The sequence below is a fragment of the Tachyglossus aculeatus genome, chromosome 1 (assembly GCF_015852505.1).
Source record: "Tachyglossus aculeatus isolate mTacAcu1 chromosome 1, mTacAcu1.pri, whole genome shotgun sequence".
Classification (NCBI taxonomy): Eukaryota; Metazoa; Chordata; class Mammalia; order Monotremata; family Tachyglossidae; genus Tachyglossus; species Tachyglossus aculeatus.
The window spans coordinates 63,480,768-63,499,636 of record NC_052066.1 but is presented as its reverse complement, the minus strand read 5'-3'; the positions used below and the strand labels follow the sequence as shown (position 1 = coordinate 63,499,636).

At 45.1% G+C, this 18,869-nt stretch overlaps 1 protein-coding gene across 1 annotated transcript in view; it reads left to right on the top strand.

The window, feature by feature from the left end:
• Nucleotides 1–18,869, top strand: part of SEC62 (SEC62 homolog, preprotein translocation factor) — an 86,033-nt gene that overhangs the window by 28,150 nt on the left and 39,014 nt on the right. The window lies entirely within an intron of this gene.

The window sequence follows — 18,869 nt, the reverse complement described above, 5'->3', positions numbered from 1 at the left end:
TATACACACCATTAACAAAAGAAACAGAATAGTAAATATATACAAGTGAAATAGAGTTATAAATGTGTACAGACTGAGCATGGCTCAGTGGAAAGAGCACGGGCTCTGGAGTCAGAGGTCATGGGTTCAAATCCCGACTCCACCGTTTGGCAGTTGTGCGATTTGGGGCAAGTCACTTCGCTTCTCTGTGCCTCAGTTCCCTCATCTGTAAAATGGGGATTAAGACGGTGAGCCCCCTGTGACTGGGGTAGGGACTGTCTCTATATGTTGCCAACTTGTACTTCCCAAGCGCTTAGTCCAGTGCTCTGCACACAGTAAGCGCTCAATACGATTGATGATGATGATGACAACCTGATCACCTTGTAACCTCCCCAGCGCTAAGAACAGTGCTTTACACATAGTAAGCGCTTCATAAATGCCATCATTATTATTATTATTGTTATTACAAACACATATACAGGTGCCGTGGGGAGGGGAAGGAGGTAAGGCGGTGGGGAGGGGGAGAGGAAGGAGGGGGCTCAGTTTGGGAAGGCCTCCTATGTAGGGATGGAGTGTGGGGGCAGCGTGGCTCAGTGGAAAGAGCCCAGGCTTTGGAGTCAGAGGTCATGGGTTCGAGGCCCGGCTCTGCCACAAGTCTGCTGTGTGACCTTGGGCAAGTCACTTAACTTCTCGGAGCCTCAGTTACCTCATCTGTAAAATGGGGATGATAACTGTAAGCCCCACTGGGACAACCTGATCACCTTGTATCCCCCCCCCAGCGCTTAGAACAGTGCTTTGCACATAGTAAGCGCTTAACAAATGCCATCATCATTATTATTATTATTATTATTAAAATGCTGCAGCTCGATTCCGCCGACATGGAAATCCCAAGGTGGAAAAGGGGAGAGACGGGACAAAGAGCAGGAAGCTCTGCCGACCCCAGCAATCCTAACGCCCTTCGCTCTTCTTTCGGCTACCAGCCTTGGGACTAGGCTGGGTTAGGCTAGGACTTGGGACTAGCTCCAGACTGAGCCCCCCTTTTTCAATCAATCAGTCAATCAAATGTATTTATTGAGCGCTTACTGTGTGCAGAGCACTGTACTAAGCGCTTGGGAAGTCCAAGTTGGCAACCCATAGAGACGGTCCCTCCCCAACAGTGGGTTCACAGTCTGGAAGGGGGAGGCAGAGAACAAAATGTATTAACAAAATAAAATAAATAGAATAGATATGTACAAGTAAAATAAATAGAGTAATAAATCTGTACAAACATATACAGATATGTACAGATACAGATGCGTCTGTGAAGATAAGCAGTGTGGCTCAGTGGAAAGAGCCCGGGCTTTGGAGTCAGAGGTCATGGGTTCAAGTCCTGGCTCCGCCAATTGTCAGCTGGGTGACTTTGGGCAAGACACTTCACTTCTCTGGGCCTCAGTTACCTCATCTGGAAAATGGGGATTAAGACTGTGAGCCCCCCGAGGGACCACCTCATCGCCTTGTAACCTCCCCCGTGCTTAGAACAGTGCTTTGCACATAGTAAGTGCTTAATAAATGCCAACATTATTATTATTATTATATACATATATACAGGTGCTGTGGGGAAGGGAAGGAGGTAAGGCAGGGGCTGGAGAGGGGGAGGAGGGGGAGAGGAATCGATCGTACTTATAATAATAATAATAATATAATGACGGTATCTGTCGGAGAAGCAGCGTGGCTCAGTGGAAAGAGCCCGGGCTTTGGAGTCAGAGGTCATGGGTTTGAATCCCGGCTCCTCCAATTGTCAGCTGAGTGACTTTGGGCAAGCCACTTCACTTCCCTGTGCCTCAAGTTACCTCATCTGGAAAATGGGGATTAAGACTGTGAGCCCCACGTGGGACAACCTCATCACCTTGTATCCCCCCCAGCGCTTAGAACAGTGGTCCTCCTCCCCATCCCCCCTGCCCTACCTCCTTCCCCTCCCCACAGCACCTGTATAAATGTTTGTACCGATTTATTATTCTATTCCACTTGTACATATTTACTATTCTGTTTCTTTTGTTAATGATGTGCATCTTGCTTTATTTCTGTTTATTCTGGTGACTTGACACCTGCCCACGTGTTTTGCTTCGTTGTCTGTCTCCCCCTTCTAGACCGTGAGCCGGTTGTTGCGTGGGGACCCTCTCTATCTGTTGCCAACTTGTACTTCCCGAGCGCTTAGTCCAGTGCTCTGCACACAGTAAGCGCTCAGTAAATACGATTGAATGAATGATTAGTTAGGGGATGAGGGAATAGAGAGAGGCAGAGGACAGGACAAGGCTGCTCACGTTGGAGGGACGAGGTGGGGGGAAATAAAGGCAGTCTCAAGTAGCAAAATCAGCAGAGCTGCAAGATGTTCCAGAGGTGGACACAATCTGGATTTTTTTCATATTTACCTCACTTTAAAAATATAAACGGGGTAATAATAATAATGGCATTTATTAAGCGCTTACTATGTGCAAAGCACTGTTCTAAGCGCTGGGGACGTTGCAAGGTGATCAGGTTGTCCCACGGGGGGCTCACAGTCTTAACCCCCATTTTACAGATGAAGGAACTGAGGCACAGTGACTTGCCCAAGGTCACACAGCAGGCAATTGGCAGAGCTAGGATTTGAACCCGTGACCTCTGACTCCAAAGCCCGGGCTCTTTCCACTGAGCCACGCTGCTTCTCTGGTAGAAATCCATAAACCTTAATAAACATCATGAATTGTCATTCATTCATTCATTCATTCAATCGTATTTATTGAGCGCTTACTGTGTGCAGAGCACTGTACTAAGCGCTTGGGAAGTCCAAGTTGGCAACATATAGAGACGGTCCCTACCCAAGAGTGGGCTCACATTCATGGTCATCATATTACAAGCTTTGAATGTGTACCCGCCCCCCACGATTCATTCATTCAATCATATTTATGGAGCGCTTACTGTGTGCAGAGCACTGTACTAAGCGCTTGGGAAGTCCAAGTTGGCAGCATATAGAGACGGTCCCTACCCAACAGAGGGCTCACATTCATGGTCATCGTATTACAAGCATTGAATGTGTACCCGCCCCCCCACGATTCATTCATTCAATCATATTTATGGAGCGCTTCCTGTGTGCAGAGCACTGTACTAAGCGCTTGGGAAGTCCAAGTTGGCAGCATATAGAGACGGTCCCTACCCAACAGAGCGCTCACATTCATGGTCATCGTATTACAAGCATTGAATCAATCAATCGTATCTATTGAGTGCTTACTGTGTGCAGAGCACTGTACTAAGTGCTTGGGAAGTACAAGTTGGCAACATATAGAGACAGTACCTACCCAACAGTGGGCTCACAGTCTATGTGTACCCGCCCCCCACGGTTCATTCATTCAATCATATTTATTGAGCGCTTCCTGTGTGCAGAGAACTGTACTAAGTGCTTGGGAAGTCCAAGTTGGCAGCATATAGAGACGGTCCCTACCCAACAGAGGGCTCACATTCATGGTCATGGTATTACAAGCATTGAATGTGTACCCGCCCCCCCACGATTCATTCATTCAGTGGTATTTATTGAGCGCTTCCTGTGTGCAGAGCACTGTACTAAGCGCTTGGGAAGCCCAAGTTGGCAGCATATATTGGCCAGACGGCCACTCTCCAGGTCTTCAAAACAATATTAAGGTCGCAACTCCGCCAGGATGCCTTCTCTGAACCCCCATTCTACGTGCTTGGGAGTCTTCAACAGAGCTGGGAGACGGGATCCCTGCCTTCAAGTGTCTTCCATTCTACCAGGGGAGGCGGGCCGTAAAATAAAAGTACAGGGACTCCGCCTGAATTCTTACTGTATGCTAAGCACAGCACTAAGCGCTTATAATTCTTGTGGTGTTGGATTCTGGTTAAATCCTGCATTAAGAAAAAAAATGTGTTTTACTGATTACCTAATACTGTTCTGTGTTCACCGGCATTTCTTCTGACAACACACATAAGGCAGTCTTTTAGACTGTGAGCCCACTGTTGGGTAGGGACTGTCTCTATGTGTTGCCAGTTTGTACTTCCCAAGCGCTTAGTACAGTGCTCTGCACATAGTAAGCGCTCAATAAATACGATTGATGATGATGATGATGACTGGCTTGTTGGGGGAAGTGCGGTCCCTGATTCCTAACAGTGTTCTAGTCAAAATGTATAGTGAAATCGTGCATTATGAGAGCACCTAGTGATCAAGCCCGCTGTGGGAGGGAATGTGTCTATGTTGTACTCTCCCAAGAGCTTAGTACGGTGCTTTGCACACAGTAAGCGCTCGATAAATACGAGTGAATGAATATTTTTGGCGGGAGGAGCGCAGAAGCAAGACATGACCAGTTGGCATCCAGTAGGCCTGATTGTCATAAGCACATACATATCTGCATATATTTCTGTATATATGTATATATGTTTGTACATATTTATTACTCTATTTATTTATTTATTTTGCTTGTACATATCTATTCTATTTATTTTATTTTGTCAGTATGTTTGGTTTTGTTCTCTGTCTCCCCCTTTTAGACTGTGAGCCCACTGTTGGGTAGGGACCGTCTCTATATGTTGCCAATTTGTACTTCCCAAGCGCTTAGTACAGTGCTCTGCACATAGTAAGCGCTCAATAAATGCGATTGATGATGATGATGATGGAAGAGTACAACAGAGCGGGATTGGAAGACAGCTTCAGCGCATCGCCACTTGGATGTCCCACTGGCACCTCCAACTCAATATCTCAAATGTATTCACCTGTCCCCATAAACTTACTCCTCCCCCTTTCTTATCTAAAAACTGATTTATTTATTTTGTACCTATCTATTCTATTTTGTTAGTATGTTTGGTTTTGTCTCCCCCTTTTAGACTGTGAGCCCACTGTTGGGTAGGGACTGTCTCTATCTGTTGCCAGTTTGTACTTCCCAAGCACTCAGTACAGTGCTCTGCACGCAGTAAGCGCTCAATAAATACGATTGATGATGATGATATAGAGACGGTCCCTACCCAACAGAGGGCTCACATTCATGGTCATCCTATTACAAGCGTTGAATGTGTACCCGCCCCCCACAATGCCTTTGTAACTCAAAATAACGCCAAGCACGGACCAAGTCGAATACCCTCCTCGGGGGACCGCCAAGCAGAAGAGAGGCCCAAATTTTAGCCGGCGAGGATGAATTTGAAGGCTGTCTCGAAGTCGGCCTGTGTTTGGATTTCTGCTAATACATCCCCCCGCCCCGGCAGCACGACCGAGGGGGATGATCATCATCATCATCATCATCAATCGTATTTATTGAGCGCTTACTGTGTGCAGAGCACTGGACTAAGCGCTTGGGAAGTACAAATTGACCTATATGGGACAGGGACTGTGTCCGCCCTGATTCGCTTGTATCCACCCTCGGGTTTATTCATTCAATCGTATTTATTGCGCGCTTACTGCGTGCACAGCACTGTACTAATCAATCGTATTTATTGAGCGCTTACTGTGTGCAGAGCACTGGACTAAGCGCTTGGGGATGATGGAGGCAGCCTGTGGAGCGAACCGGGTCTGTGGATGGGTCCGCGTGAGCGCCGGACAAGGGGACGACGACTGCGTTAGATAGAGACGGGGACTTGGAGGGAGTAGATTTTTCCTCCAAGGGTGGTGATTCCGGAGGGGCGTGAGAGTTTAGGGCCTGCTAGGAGAATCCAAAGTCTGAGGGGTTCTGGTGGCAACCATTCATTCATTCATTCATTCATTCATTCAATCGTATTTATTGAGCACTTACTGTGTGCAGAGCACTGTACTAAGCGCTTGGGAAGTCCAAGTTGGCAACATCTAGAGACGATCCCTACCCAACAGCGGGCTCACAGTCTAGAAGGGGGAGACAGACAACAGAACAAAGCATATTAACAAACTAAAATAAATAGAATAAATATGCACAAGTAAATAAATTGAGTAACAAATACGTTCAAACATATATATATATATATATGTATATGTACATATGTATATACATATATATACAGGTGCTGTGGGGAGGGGAAGGAGGTGAGGTGGGGGGGATGGGGACGGGGAGGGGGGGCTCATTCATTCATTCAGTAGTATTTATTGAGCGCTTACTGTGTGCAGAGCACTGTACTAAGCGCTTGGGAAGTCCAAGTTGGCAACATATAGAGACGGTCCCTACCCAACAGCGGGCTCACAGTCTAGAAGGGGGAGACAGACAACAAAACATATTAAGATAAAATAAATAGAATATGCACAAATAAAATAGAGTAACAAATAGGTTCCAACATATATCCAGGTGGTGTGGGGAGGGGGCTCAGTGTGGGAAGGCCTCCCGGAGGAGGGGAGCTCTCAGCGGGATGGAGGGAGGGCGGGAGGGAGGGGTCCCTCCTCGTCCCCCCACGTGTTGGAATAATTAATAGTAATAATCAATCGTATTTATTGAGCGCTTACTGTGTGCAGAGCACTGTACTAAGCGCTTGGGAAGTACAAGTTGGCAGCATAATAATAATGGTAGTTGTTAAGCGCTTACTATGTGTCAGGCACTGCACTCTCCCCCTCTTCCCCCTCGCCATCCCCTCCCACCTTACCTCCTTCCCCTCCCCACAGCACCTGTATATATATATATATATATATATATATATATATTATATATATATATATATATATATGTACATATTTATTACTCTATTTTATTTGTACATATTTATTCTATTTTATTTTGTTGATATGTTTTGGGTTTTTTTGTCTGTCTCCCCCTTCTAGACTGTGAGCCCGCTGTTGGGTAGGGACCGACTCTATGTTTTGCCGACTTGTACTTCCCAAGCGCTTAGTACGGTGCTCTGCCCACAGTAAGCGCTCAATAAATACGATTGATTGATTGATTAGTACAGTGCTGTGCACGCAGTAAGCGCTCAATAAATACGATTGATTAGTACAGTGCTGTGCACGCAGTAAGCGCTCAATAAATATGATTGAATGAATAAACACTAGGGTGGATACAAGCAAATCAGGGTGGACACAGTCCCTGTCCCATATAGGGCTCACGGTCTCAATCCCCATTTTCCGGATGAGGTAACCGAGGCACAGAGAAGTGAAGCGACTCACCCAAGGTCACACCCAGCAGACAAGGGGCAGAGCCGGAATTAGAACCCATGACCTGCCTCCCAGCCCTGTGCTCTATCCACTAGGCCAGGTTGCAAAGCCAGGGTAATTATATTAATAATAATTATGGTATTTAAGTGCTTACTATGTGCTACGCAGTGTACTAAGCGCTGGGGTGGATACAAGCAAATCAGGTTGGACAGAGTCCCTGGCCCACGTGGGGCTCACAGTTTTAATCTTCATTTTACAGATGAGAGAACTGAAGCACAGAGATGTGAAGTGACTTGACCGAGGTCACACAGCAGACAAGTGGGGAGGCCGGGATTAGAACCCATGACCTTCTGAATCCCAGTCCCGTGCTCTATCCTCTAGGCCATGTTGCAAAGCCAGGGTAATTATATTAATAATAATTATGGTATTTAAGTGCTTACTATGTGCTAGGCAGTGTGCTAAGCGCTGGGGTGGATACAAGCAAATCAGGTTGGACACAGTCCCTGGCCCACGTGGGGCTCACAGTTTTAATCTTCATTTACAGATGAGGGAACTGAAGCACAGAGACGTGAAGTGACTTGACCGAGGTCACACAGCAGACAAGTGGGGAGGCCGGGATTAGAACCCATGACCTGCTGCCTCCCAACTCTATCCTCTAGGCCATGTTGCAAAGCCAGGGTAATTATATTAATAATAATTATGGTATTTAAGTGCTTACTATGTGCTAGGCAGTATACTAAGCGCTGGGGTGGATACAAGCAAATCAGGTTGGACACAGTCCTTGGCCCACGTGGGGCTCACAGTTTTAATCTTCATTTTACAGATGAGGGAACTGAAGCACAGAGACGTGAAGTGACTTGACCGAGGTCACACAGCAGACAAGTGGGGAGGTCGGGATTAGAACCCGTGACCTTCTGAATCCCAGGCCCGTGCTTTATTCAAGGAGGGTGAGGGGGCAGTTTAGAAGATCGATAGAAAACGGCAAGGCGGAATTGGAGAAGCTAGGAAGGAGACGGGGTGGGTGGGCTCGGGTGGCAGTGAGAATGGGCTCCCGCCATTTATTAGCTTGCAGCCTCGTTATAAAAGAAACCCTTCAGGTAATTAAGTAGATGAAATCAACGTTCTCTAATAGTAAGGAGCCTCACATCCTCTTGTAATAATAACGTTGGCATTTGTTAAGCGCTTACTATGTGCAAAGCACTATTCTAAGCGCTTGGGGGGATGCAGTGTGATCAAGTTGTCCCACGTGGGGCTCACAGTCTTAATCTCCATTTTACAGATGAGGGAACTGAGGCTCAGAGAAGCTAAGTGACTTGCCCAAGGTCACCCAGCAGCCACGTGGCGGAGTAGGGATTCGAACCCATGACCTCTGACTCCAAAGCCCGGGCTCTTTCCACTGAGCCACGCTGCTTCTCTGTGTTCTTGAGTTCTTGTACTCAGCAGGCCCACGCTATCATTTGTCTCGGGTGATGCATAAAACCCATTTAATTAAAAATCAGTCCGTTTTTTAGACCGTGAGCCCACTGTTGGGTAGGGACCGTCTCTATATGTTGCCAACTTGTACTTCCCAAGCGCTTAGTACAGTGCTCTGCACACAGTAAGCGCTCAATAAATACGATTGATTGATTCAACAGTTTACATAACCCATCATGGAGGAAAGCAACCTTCCCAATTTAATTCGGACCGAGAAGAACGGTCCCTCCCTACTTTTTAAATATTTTGCAAGAAGTTGGTGTGCTATATTTGTGTGTTTGCGCCTGCCCGGAACCATAACAACAGAAGGCCGTTCATATGATGTCGGTGTAGAATTTCCCTTCCACATAATTGTCCCGTCAGAGTCAACCACACTATTAATAACTATAGAAATTATTAAGCGTGGCGAGCACCAAGTTAAGCACTGGGGTAGATACCAGGTAATCAGATCGGACACAGTCGCTGACCCCCGAAGAGCTCACAATCTGAGAGGGAAAGAGAGCAAGCGTAGATAATAATAATAATAATATCAATCAATCAATCAATCAATCAATCGTATTTATTGAGCGCTTACTATGTGCAGAGCACTGTACTAAGCGCTTGGGAAGTACAAATTGGCAACACATAGAGACAGTCCCTACCCAACAGTGGGCTCACAGTCTAAAAGGGGGAGACAGAGAACAGAACCAAACATACCAACAGAATAAAATAGGATAGAAATGTACAAGTAAAATAAATAAATAAATAAATAAATAAATAGAGAAATAAATATGTACAACCATATATACATATATACAGGTGCTATGGGGAAGGGAAGGAGGTAAGATGGGGGGATGGAGAGGGGGACGAGGGGGAGAGGAAGGAAGGGGCTCATTATAATAATAATAATAATAATAATAATGGCATTTGTTAAGCGCTTACTATGTGCAGAGCACCATTCTAAGCACTGAGGGGGATACAAGGTGATCGAGTTGTCCCATGTGGGGCTCACAGTCTTAATCCTTAATCTTAATGATAAGCAGCGTGGCTCAGTGGGAAGCGCACGGACTCTGGAGTCAGAGGTCACGGGTTCAAATCCTGGCTCCGCCACCTGTCAGCTGTGTGACTTTGGGCAAGTCACTCTGGGCCTCAGTTCCCTCATCTGTAAAATGGGGATGAAGACCGTGAGCCCCCCCCCGTGGGACAACCTGATCACCTTGTAACCTCCCCAGTGCTTAGAACAGTGCTTTGCACATAATAAGCACTTAATAAATGCCATTATCTTTAATCCCCATTTTACAGAGTAGATCTTATCCCCTTTTTAAAGGTGAGGAAACTGAAGTCCAGAGAGGTTAAGTGACATGCCCAAGGTCATACGGCAGGCAAAAGGCAGAGATGGGAATAGAATCAGCATTGTTGGGTAGGGACTGTCTCTATATGTTGCCAATTTGTACTTCCCAAGCGCTTAGTACAGTGCTCTGCACATAGTAAGCGCTCAATAAATACGATTGATGGTCTTCTCCCTGACTGGTGCTAGTAGTAGTTAATAATAATAATAATACTGATAACGGTATTCGTTAAGCACTTGCTATCTGCCAAGCACTGTACTAAGTGCTGGGGTAGTTACAGAGAAGCAGCGTGGTTTTGTGGAGAGAGCACAGCCCTGGGAATCAGAAAGGCTTGAGTTCTAATCCTGCCTCCTCCACATATCTGCTGGGTGACCTTGGACAAGTCACTTCACTTCTCTGGGCCTCAGTTGCCTCATATGTAAAATCGGGATTAAGGGTGTGAGTCTCATGTGGGACAGGGACTGTGTCAAACGTGCTTAATCTACTTCAGTGCTTGGCACGTAGTAAGCACTTAACAAGGACTATTATTATTTTTACAACATCTGCAGATAATAATAATAATAATGTTGGTATTTGTTAAGCGCTTACTATGTGCCAAGCACTGTTCTAAGCGCTGGATAGAACTCAGTCCCTGTCTTATGGGGCTCACAGCTTAAGGAGGAGGAACACATATTTAATTCCCACTTTACGGATGACTGAGAGAAGCAGCGTGGCTCAGTGGAAAGAGCCCGGATTTTGGAGTCAGAGGTCACGGGTTCAAATCCCAGCTCCGCCACTTGTGAGCTGTGTGACCTTGGGCAAGTCACTTCACTTCTCTAGGCCTCAGTTGCCTCGTCTGTAAAATGGGGATGAAGACTGTGAGCCCCCCGTGGGACAACCTGATCACCTTGTAACCTCCCCAGCGCTTAGAACAGCGCTTTGCACATAGTAAGCACTTAATAAATGCCATTATTATTATTAGGTACAGAGAAGCTAAGTGACATGCCCTAGGTCACACAACAGGCAAGTGACAGGGCCGAGATTAGAACCCAGATATCCGGACTTCCAATAGCAGTTTTTCATCTCTGCCTTGTTAAGTACTTGTACTTCCCAAGCGCTTAGTACAGTGCTCTGCACACTGTAAGCGCTCAATAAATACGATTGATTGATTGATAAGAACCCAGTTCTTCTGACGCCCAGATCTGTGCTCTTTCCACTAGGCCACGATGCTTCTCAAGGGAAAGAAGAGACTTGCAGGGGAATGGGCTTAGGAAATGGGGTCCATAGGTTCATTCATTCATGCATTCAATCCTATTTATTGAGCGCTTACTGTGTGCAGAGCACTGTACTAAGCGCTTGGGAAGTCCAAGTTGGCAACCTATAGAGGCGGTCCCTACCCAGCAGCGGGCTCACAGGCTAGAAGGGGGAGACAGACAAGAAGACAGAACATATTAACAAAATAAAATAGAATAAATTTGTACAAATAAAATAAATATAGTAATAAATACGCACAGACACATATACAGGTGCTGTGGGGAGGGGAAGGAGGTAGGGCAGGGGGGATGGGGAGGGGGAGAGGAAAAAGGGGGCTCAGTGTGGGAGGAGGAGGTGAGCTCTCAGTAGGGCTTTGAAGGGAGGAAGAGATGTACATGAGTGCACCCCCAAATTCATTCATTCAATCGTATTTATTGAGCGCTTACTGTGTGCAGAGCACTGTACTAAGCGCTTGGGAAGTACAAGTTGGGATGAGTGAAGGCCTTGGGGGAGACCAGCCTTGTGCTGCCTGCTGCTCAGGCTCTGCAGACACAGAGGCTCTGCCTTTAAAACACTCCACCAACTCTGTCCCTCTTTCTCGTGCACTTAGTAATTATAATAATAATAATAATAATGATAGTATTTGTTAAGCGCTTACGATGTGCCAGGCACTGTTCTAAGCGCTGGGGTGGATACAAGTAAATTGGGTTGGACACAATCCATGTCCCAAGTGGGGCTCACAGTCTCAATCCCCATTGTACAGATGGGGTAACTGAGGCCCAGAGAAGTGACGTGACCAGCCCAACGTCACACAGCAGACCAGTGGCAGAACCAGGATCAGAACCCATGACATTGTGTCTCCCGGGCCCGTGCTCTATCCACTCAGCCGTGCTGCTGCTTCTCACTGTACATCCCAGCTCGCACTCTTCATTCCTCTCAAACTAAAATCTCTCCTCTTTCAAAGTCATTCCCTGACCAAACCCTCATTTCTCCTATTTGCCTTCCCTTCTATGTCTCCCATGCAGTTCATTCATTCATTCATTCAATCGTATTTGAGCGCTTGCTGTGTGCAGAGCACTGTACTAAGCGCTTGGGAAGTACAAGTTGGCAGTGAAGACTGTGAGCCCCCAACGTGGGGCATGGAGTGTGTCCAATGTGATTATTTTGAATTTACCCCAGCTCATAGAACAGTGCCTGGACAAGAGTAAGTGCTTAACAAATACCATTTAAAAAAACCCACAAAACTTGACCTCCCTGATATAGTCTCACATAGTCTACTAGTTGAACATTTACTCATTGACAGATCAATTTTTCCATTCTCTTTCCTCCTAATTATTTTGTCTCTGGGTTCATGAGGGCAGGGATCTTGTCTTTTTTTGGTTTTGTTTTTTAATGGTATTTGTTAAGCACTTGCTCTTTGCCAGGCACTGTTCTAAGATCTGGGGTAGATTCAAATTAATCAGGTTGGCCGCATTCGAACACTGTTCTAAGTGCTGGGGTAAGTACAGATTAATTAGGTTCATTCATTCAGTCGTATTTATTGAGCACTTACTGTGTGCAGAGCACTGTACTAAGCGCTTGGGAAGTACAAGTTGGCAACATATAGAGACGGTAGGGACCGTCTCCATTCATTCATTCAATCGTATTAATTGAGCGCTTACCGTGTGCTGAGCACTGTACTAAGCGCTTGGGAAGTCCAAATTGGCAACATATAGAGACGGTCCCTACCCAACAGTGGGCTCACAGTCTAGAAGAGGTCTAGAATTAGGTTGGACACGGTCTCTGTCATTCATTCATTCATTCATTCAATCTTATTTATTGAGCACTTACTGTGTGCAGAGCACTGTACTAAGCGCTTGGGAAGTACAAGGAGATGGTCCCTACCAGCATTAGTCTGTATATATGTATATACCTGTATATATGTATATATGTTTGTACATATTTATTGCTCTATTTTATTAGTACATATTTATTCTATTTATTTTATTTTGTTAATGTGCTATGTTTTGTTGTCTGTCTCCCCCTTCTAGACTGTGAGCCCACTGTTGTTTAGGGACCGTCTCTATATGTTGCCAACTTGGACCTCCCAAGCACTTAGTACAGTGCTCTGCACACAAGCGCTCAAAAAATACGATTGAATGAATGAATGAATTAGTCTCACAGTAGGAAGAACGGGTATTCATTGTCATATTTATTGAGCGTTTATGATGTGCAGAGCACTGTGGACAGGTGTCAAGTCGTCAGAACCAATAGAATGAAAGCTAAATGCACATCATTAACAAAATAAACAGAATAGTAAATATGTACAAGTAAAATAGAGTAATAAATCTGTACAAACATACATACAGGTGCTGTGGGGAGGGGAAGGAGGAGAGGAAAAAAGGGGGCTCGGTCTGGGCCAGAGGCAAGACGTGGGCAAGGGGTCGGCGGCGAGGTAGTCGAGATCAGAGTACCAAGCGCTTCAACAGAAAATATTGCCATCGAAGCAGTAGGAAAAGTATGACACTACAAAGGTGTTATGTCTAAATGCCATCTTTTTCTGTAGAACAGAATGTTTATGCTCAGTAACACATGAACGCTGCCATTTTGAGGACAGTTAATATTTCCCTTTGGCAATTGCAAGCGGAACTTCAAAAATGTGCTTTTTAAAATAGCGCTAATAGTATTAAGTCCTAAGCATCATCACTTTTTTAACAAGGAATTTATTAAGCACTTCCTATTTGCCAGACACTGTATCAAGCACTGCAGTAGATACAATAATCTAATCAGGTTGTCTCCCTCTTTTAGCCTGTGAGCCCACTGTTGGGTAGGGACTGTATATGTTGGCAACTTGGACTTCCCAAGCACTTAGTACAGTACTTTACACACAATACATCAATCAATCAATCAATCAATCGTATTTATTGAGCGCTTACTATGTGCAGAGCACTGTACTAAGCGCTTGGGAAGTACAAATTGGCAACACATAGAGACAGTCCCTACCCAACAGTGGGCTCACAGTCTAAAAGACAGTCTAAATAAATGCTATTGATTGATTGATTGATTGATTGGCATTAAAGGAGCGAAGTGTGCGGGCTGGGTTTTCTGGTACTCTCTGAAGAGCGTATGGTACTCAGCACATAGTGGATATTTTATAAGTACTATCATTTTATAAATACTGTCATTAATGAGTAAGTCGCAGCGCGTGACCTTATTCTGCAGTTTGGGAAGAACGCTGCTGTAGAATTAGACAGAGTTGTTGCCGCGCCACGCGTGTCCGTCTCGGTAGAAGACAGTCCACTGTTGGAGGAAATGTCTCTTTGACCAAGGAACATCTCTACCACCTCCGCTATTTCGTACTCTCCCACAGCGAAGCGCTCAGTAAATACAATTGATTGGACACGAGCTGTGTCGTTTAAGATGTGAATGCCGTGACGCAGTAAATACAATTGATTGGACACGACCTGTGTCGTTTAAGATGTGAATGCCGTGACGCGACTCCTCCTTAAAGGACGTTCACAGCCCCACGTCACAGGACGGACTGCACGTTTAACCCCTGAAACTTGAACGATAAAAATCTGTTCCTTTTCTCGACTAAATTTGCCCTCCTAAAGTGACTGCCCAGCTGTAAAAAAGAAAAATCATCCTATACCTTATAATCAGATATCGTACTCAGCTTTCAGTGGATCAAAACTACGATCGCCTTGTATCCTCCCCAGCGCTTAGAACAGTGCTTTGCACATAGTAAGTGCTTAACAAATGCCATCATCATTATTATTATTATTATTTATATAATATTTATTTATTTATTTTATTTGTACATATCTATTCTATTTATTTTATTTTGTTATTATGTTTGGTTTTGTTCTCTGTCTCCCCCTTCTAGACTGTGAGCCCGTTGTTGGGTAGGGACCGTCTCTCTATGCTGCCGACTTGTACTTCCCAAGCGCTTAGTACAGTGCTCTGCACACACTAAGCGCTTAATAAATGCAATTGAATGAATGAATGAATTATTAGTAGTAGTAGTAGTAGTAGTAGTAGTAGTAGTATTAAAAGGAAGAGGAACAGCAAACATCACAAGGCTGAGTTGGGGAAAATGATTTTACAGAGAATTTGGAGAAATGGGTTTATTGTATTGGATTCGGTGCACGTGAAGTGCGTTTAGATTTGCTAGAAACCAGATTAGTTTCTGAGCCTCGTTGGGGCACGTCTTCCCTGTTAGACTGTAAGCTCATTGTGGGCAACTCTTATATTGTTCTCTACCAAAGCGCTTAGTACAGTGCCCTGTCCACAGTAAGTGCTCAGTAAATGCGATTGATCCGTTGACCAGCGCAATCTCATAGCGTGTGGGCTGTCAGCAGCGTGGCTTAGTGGAAAGAGCCCGAGCTTGGGAGTCAGAGGTTGTGGGTTCTAATTCCGGCCCCGCCACTCGTCGGCTGTGTGACTTTGGGCAAGTCACCTCACTTTTCTGTGCCTCAGTTACCTCATCTATAGGAGGAGGATTAGGACTGTGAGCCCCATTTGGGAAATGCACAATGTCCAATCTGATCAACGTTTATGTAATAATGATGATTGTGGTATTTGTTAAGCGCTTACTATGTACCAAGCACTGTCATTAGCGCTGGGGAGGATACAAGCAAATGGGGTTGGGCACAGTCCTTGTCCCACATGGGGCTCACAGTCTCAATCCCCATTTTACAGATGAGGTCACTGAGGCCTGGAGACGTGAAGTGACTTGCCCAAAGTCACACAGCAGTCATATGGTGGAGCTGGGATTAGAACCCATGACCTTCTGACTCACAGGCCCGGGGTGTATCCACTATGTCATGTGGCTTCTCAATTCAATTTTTTCATAATAATAATAATAATGGCATTTATTAAGCGCTTATTATGTGCAAAGCACTGTTCTAAGCACTGGGGAGGTTACAGGGTGATCAGGTTGTCCCCTGGGGGGTTCACAGTCTTCATCTGCATTTTACAGATGAGGTCACTGAGGCCCAGAGAAGTTAAGTGACTTCCCCAAAGTCACACAGCTGCCAATTGGCGGAGGCGGGATCTGAACCCATGACCTCCTACTCCAAAGCCCGGGCTCTTTCCACTGAGCCACGCTGAAGACTGGAGCCACGCTTACAAGGTGATCAGGTTGTCCCTTGCGGGGCTCACAGCCTTAATCCCCATTTTACAGATGAGATGACTGAGGCCCAGAGAAGTGAAGTGACTTACCCAAAGTCACCCAGCTGACAAGTGGCGAAGCCAGGATTTGAACCCCTGACCTCTGACTCCAATGCCCGGGCTCTTTCCACCGAGTCACGGTGGAAACGTGACAGACAGTCTCTGTCTCCGCCTTTTAGACTGTGAGCCCACTGTTGGGTAGGGACTGTCTCTATATGTTGCCAACTTGTGCTTCCCAAGCGCTTAGTACAGTGCTCTACACACAGTAAGCGCTCAATAAATACGATTGATGATGATGATGATGATGAGCCACGCTGCTTCCCTTGATGTCTGTCTCCTCCTTTAGACTGTAAGCTCATTTTGAGCAGGGAATGTATCTGTGTATTGTTATTTTGTACTCCCCCAAGCGCTTAGTATAGTGCTTCCCACACAATCAGTGCTCAAGTACTACTGAACTGACTTAGCTTGATCTACCCCAGCTCTTAGTACGTTGCCCAGTCCATAGCAAGCACTTAATTAATCAATCAATCAATCGTATTTATGGAGCGCTTACTGTGTGCAGAGCACTGTACTAAGCACTTGGGAAGTACAAGTTGGCAACATATAAATGGTATATATAATATATGTATTATATATATATGGTACATATAAATTAATGGTATTAATAAATACCATTAAAAAAAATCAATGGGATTTGTTGAACACTTAGTGTGTTCAGAGCACTGTGCTAAGCACTTGGGAGAGTGCAATACAACAAGAGTTGGCACATCCGTTTTCTGCCCACAACGAGCTTGTAGCGTAGAGGGGTGATAGGCATTCATCATCATCATCATCAATCATATTTATTGAGCGCTTACTATGTGCAGAGCACTGTACTAAGCGCTTGGGAAGTACAAATTGGCAACATATAGAGACAGTCCCTACCCAACAGTGGGCTCACAGTCTAAAAGGGGGAGACGGAGAACAAAACCAAACATACTAACAAAATAAAATAAATAGAATAGATATGTACAAATAAAATAAATAAATAGAGTAATAAATATGTACCAACATATATACATATATACAGGTGCTGTGGGGAAGGGAAGGAGGTAAGAAGGGGGGGATGGAGAGGGGGACGAGGGGGAGAGGAAGGAAGGGGCTCAGTCTGGGAAGGCCTCCTGGAGGAGGTGAGCTCTCAGCAGGGCCTTGAAGGGAGGAAGAGAGCTAGCTTGGCGGATGGGCAGAGGAGGCCATTCCAGGCCTGGGGGATGACGTGGGCCGGGGGTCGATGGCGGGACAGGCGAGAGCGAGGTACGGTGATTTATTTTATCTAAATAAATAATTTTTAATATTATAATTTATAGCCCCTTCCTTCCTCTCCCCCTCGTCCCCCTCTCCATCCCCCCATCTTACCTTCTTCTCTTCCCCACAGCACCTGTATATATGTTTGTACATATTTATCACTCTATTTTACTTGTGCATAACTATTCTATTTATTTTATGCTGTTAGTATGTTTGGTTTTGTTCTCTGTCTCCCCCTTTTAGACTGTGAGCCCACTGTTGGGTAGGGACTGTCTCTATATGTTGCCAACTTGTACTTCCCAAGCGCTTAGTACAGTGCTCTGCACACAGTAAGCGCTCAATAAATACGATTGATTGATTGATAGCTGCGTGCAGAAGAGCTGTGGGATCGAGGGGTGAAGTGACTGTCCAATTCCCACGGGTCACTGATCCAAGGGAATAGTGCGTTCACAAGGGAGCGTTGCCAACTTGTATGTTGCCAACTTGTACTTCCCAAGCGCTTAGTACAGTACTCTGCACACAGTAAGCGCTCAATAAATGCGATTGAATGAATGAATGAATGAGCGAGAGCTGGGGAATATGTTTGTACATATTTATTACTCTGTTTATTTATTTTACTTGTACATATCTATTCTATTTATTTTGTTAGTATGTTTGGTTTTGTTCTCTGTCTCCCCCTTTTAGACTGTGAGCCCACTGTTGGGTAGGGACTGTCTCTAGATGTTGCCAACTTGTACTTCCCAAGCGCTTAGTACAGTGCTCTGCACACAGTAAGCGCTCAATAAATGCGATTGATTGATTAACCCGCGAAGGCATCCTGAAGGAGAGGTGACCTTATGTGATGTGTGTAGTTTCTTATCTTTTTTTTCTTGGGTACTAGTCACATTTCCCCATAACGCTAGTACCCCCAGTAAGAATCGAAAACGTTCGCGGTTTTAGACCATTGGACTTGTAAGTGAGGCCTTTAATTGTAATATTGTAGTCGTGCGATTCAAAATCCGCAAGGAGCTGTAACTTACAGATGCCCAGTTGTGATATATAACTTTTTAAGTAGCTCTTGTACCCGACAACTAGATCAGTTTTCTTCCAGACCTGATTTTTTTTAAAGTATTATTATTTATTCTTGTTATTCAGATCAAGAAGAGGTAAGAGTGTAAACGTGTGTGTGTGTGTGTGTGTGTGTGTGAAAATTTGTCTTGAGAATTATTGGAACATATTTAAAAGACCACTCCTTTCTAGGCTAGTTATATAACGAAAAGGATAAAAAGGAGAAGATTTAGGAGTTGAGGATCTGTGACATGAATATCTGAATTACTGACGTACAAAATATTTCCATAAGATGGCTTGTATTTTAGCCAAAA